Consider the following 4088-nt stretch of genomic DNA (forward strand, 5'->3'; position numbering starts at 1 on the left):
TGGCGGCTGCGAGAAACTAAACCGTTTTAGCTCCTATAGCCTGACGTTATTTGTTCTTTAAAAAAAATGTTTATCAAGATCCTCTCATGCCGGGCACTGTTCAACACTTTTATGCGTACTTTGGTGAAAAACAGCTTAACATTCCTCACCTCAGGAAACTTACATTTTAGTGGAGGCAAAGATATTGTTAAATGAGCAAGATAATTTCTGAAATTGAAAAGTGCCGTGAAGCAAGTAACGGTGTAATTGATAGAGAAAGGGACGGGGAGCCACTATTAGGTAGATTAGTCCAGTTCATTCTGTAGAAGTGATATTTGAGCTAAGAGAAGGGAGCCTTTCCCAGATCTGGGAAATGGCATTCCAAATAGAGGAAACACACTTCTGAAGAAGGGGAAATGTTTGCAACAGTGAGGAAATAGAAGCCAAGGTGACTGGAGCCAAGTTCTAATGAGGAAGTGTGGTACAGATAAGGTTGAAGGGGCAAACGGAAACCAGCTCTCACAGACTCTTATAACAAAGTCATGGTAAAGAATTTGGATTTTAATCTAAGCTCACTGTGAAGGTATTAAATTTTTTTTGTACTGAGAAAACAACATGATTTAGCATATCAATTTATATTTATTTTCTTCACTGTGTGTGTACTGTACAAAATTATTCACTCATGCATTGCCTCTCCCAGGTCTAGAATGAAAGTCCATGAGCACAGGAATCTAATTTGCTTCATTGCTGTATTCCCAGTTTCTGTGCACTCTTCAATAAGTATTTGGTGACTGAATGAGTGAACGTTTTATAAAAGTTTACTCTGGCTATTTGGAGAATGAATCGTAGAAAGACTAAGAGTGGAAAGACGGAGGCTAGTCAAAGTAGAAATGGTGATGGTGGCTTGGATTAGGGTGGGTCTCTGTGCTGATGGAAATGAATGGGTAGATTTGGGATATATTTTGGAGGTAGAGCTAAATGCACTAGATCGATTTTATGTGGAGGTGAGGGAAAGGGAGGAATCACACAGGCCATTCCTAGGTTTTTTGCTTGAAACCCTGGGTAAATGGTATGCCATTTACTGAGCGAGGAACCACTAGGGGAAAACAGCTTTTTGGTGAGGTTGAGGCATGGGAGCGGTGGTGGTGGTGGTGGTGAGGAATCAATTGCTATGTTTTGGACATGTGAAGATGCCTAGTTGACTTTAAGTGGAGAAGTCCAAGTAGGTAGTTGATTCCATAAGTCTGAATCTCAGGGGAAAAGGTCAAGGCTGGAGGAAATAAATTTAGAAGCCATAAAAATATAAATGGTAAAACGGAATGCTATATAAAAAAGCATTTAATGTGTTAAAGTTGAGTTATATATATTCAACCAAAGAGTGTAAGAAATACTTTAAGTAGTGTGTGTAATTCCTTTACATTCAAGGAAAGCAAGTGTGGAGTAAGCACGAGATGGGGGATGTAAATCTATTGTATTCTCAGATGGATTCAGCCCCTGATTCCCTCTCATAGTGGGAGAATCTTGCTGTTCCAGTTGCGTCCACTCTTAAAGAATAAGTATTTTTCATGAAACACAGCCCCTAAGTGAAAGCCCCAAGTACTTCATCTGTTGCTTCATAAAAACAACTTATCTCAACATGGGAGGAAAAGAATTGACTTAGAGCTTATTAGGAAATGAAGTGTTGGCCTTCAGTTCAGCACATAAATATGACCACAACCATGTATAAAATCAACATGTATGAAACCACAACTACCAGACTTTATAGGTGATTAAAGGAATTTCCAAGAATGATTCTACTTCATGAGCTTTCTTCTCTTTATGATCTGACTTCAGAACCCAATCCCTATGTAAGTGGTGACAAACCCATATCTAAAAGCATGATCATGCGGGGGTGCCTGGGTGGCTCAGTCAGTTAAAAGCATGATCCACATGTGGCCAACAGACACATGAAAAGATGCTCAACATCACTCATCATCAGGGAAATGTAAATCCAAACTACAATAAGATACCACCTCATACCTGTCAGAATGGCCTTAAATCAAAACAAGAAACAAGTGTTGGTGAGGATGTGGAGAAAAAGGAACCCTCTTGCCTATAAAACAAAAGTTTAAGAAGAAGCAACCACTGATAGAAGACAAGGAATATGGTGTCACCAAAGTCAGAAGAAACTTTCAGGAGGAAGGTAGTGATAAGCTGTTTCAAAGGCTGTTGAGAGGTTGAGGAGGTCTCTAGGACCCTGATAATATCAGTTTAAGTGGCATGGTGCCTGGAGATGATTGAGTTGATAAAGGTGGAGGGCGAAGACTGTGATGAAGCCAACTCTTTGCAAAGGTTTAGCTGAGAAGGAAAACAGAGAAGTAGGGTGATAACTAGAAGCAGATGAGGGTTCAAAAAAGGTTTTTGCTTTTCTTTTTTGATGGTTTTAAAGATTGGTGCCAGGGGATGTTTGTAAATTGTAAGGAATGATCCAGTGAAAAGACGGAAATCACTAGTGCAACAGAGGATGGAGACTAGTGGACTGGGGGTGGGATGAGATTTTGTCAGGGAACACTGGAGGGTTGAGAATGGAAGAAATGATGTGAAATAATATCCTCTCGAGTGCGAAAATGAACTTAGTAGGAAAATGCATAACTCAGAGCAATGAATGCCCATTTGAGTTGGAGACAGTGAATTAAAAAAAGAAACCAATCAGCATAATTCAGCTGCTTAGATAAGGGTGTGAAAACGTTGTAGTGTTGAACTTAGCCAGAGTTAGTTTTTTCAGGTAAATATGATAGAGGGTTATGGCAGAATCCTTTGTCCCACTTTCCCCCAATTAAAAACAAACAAACCTGGAATTGGTGGTTCAACAGAGGTTTAGCCTCCTGAGACCCAAGAAGGAAGGAAAAATCCCTAGGGATGGCTCTCCTTATTAAGAATAATACTCTGGGGGCACCTGGGTGGCACAGTTGGTTAAGCCCCTGACTCTTGGTTTCTGCTCAGGTCATGATCTATGGTCACAAGATGAAGCCCAGTGTCGGGCTCCGCACTCAGCAGAGACTGCTTAAGACTCTCTCTCCCTCTCCCTCTGCCCCTCCCCCCATTCTCTTTCTCTCTCTCTCAAATAAATAAATAAATCTTTTAAAAAACAGAATATTCTTTTTATTAATATATTAATAATCCATCATGCCTCTATTCTTTCAGAGCAATGAATTGTATTGAATGTTGAATATGTGCTATATACTTTACTTTCATAAGCATGTAGCTGGTGTTAAACAAGTCTGAGTTTAAATACCTCCCAGCCCCTCCACCTAATAGCTGTGACTCATTCAAATTAACCCGTCTAGAACTCATTTCCTCATCTGTAAAATGAGGATCATGACACTTACTTCAGGATTCTTCAGAGAATTAAACTAGGCTCATAGGCAATGGTGTATAGTGGAAAGAGCATGAGTTTGGAGTATCAGAAAGATTTGTGGGGGAATCCAGTTGTATCTACTAATGTGATAATCTGAGGCAAGTTATTTCACTGGTCTGTACCTCAATTTCCTCATTGGTAAAATAGGGATTATAGGATTATAATATCTACCTTGAAGGCTAGGAATAATATGATTGTTCACCACACAGGGCTCAAAATGGTAGGAGTGGGTCAGGATACCATATATATACATTTCCTAATATACAGAGATTACAGTTATTGAATAAAGCATTTGGAACAAACTTTCATATATAGTACGTGCTTAATAAATATTAGTTCTTTTCCCTCTTTCAGCCCATTCTTCTAGTTGAGTAGTTTTTGACCCTCACTGCACATTAGAATCCTCTGAGGAACTTAAAAAAAAAGCAAAATAAAAGATGGGTTGCCTGGGTGCCTTGGTTGAATGTCTGACTCTTGATCTCAGGGTCATGAGTTCAAGCCCCACATTGGGCTTCATGCTGGGCTTGGAGCCTACTTAAAAAAAAAAAAAAGAAAGAAAGAAAGAAAAAGAAAACTGGGTCCTGGAAATTCTGGTTTAATTGTTTTAGTGTAGCAGGCCTATAATTTCTGAAAGTTTCTCAAGGGATTCTAATTGCAGTCAGGGTTAAGAATCATTGCTGGGGTCGGGGGATGGGCAAAATGGATGAAGGCG

The sequence above is a fragment of the Ursus arctos genome, unplaced genomic scaffold, assembly GCF_023065955.2.
Source record: "Ursus arctos isolate Adak ecotype North America unplaced genomic scaffold, UrsArc2.0 scaffold_24, whole genome shotgun sequence".
NCBI lineage: Eukaryota > Metazoa > Chordata > Mammalia > Carnivora > Ursidae > Ursus > Ursus arctos.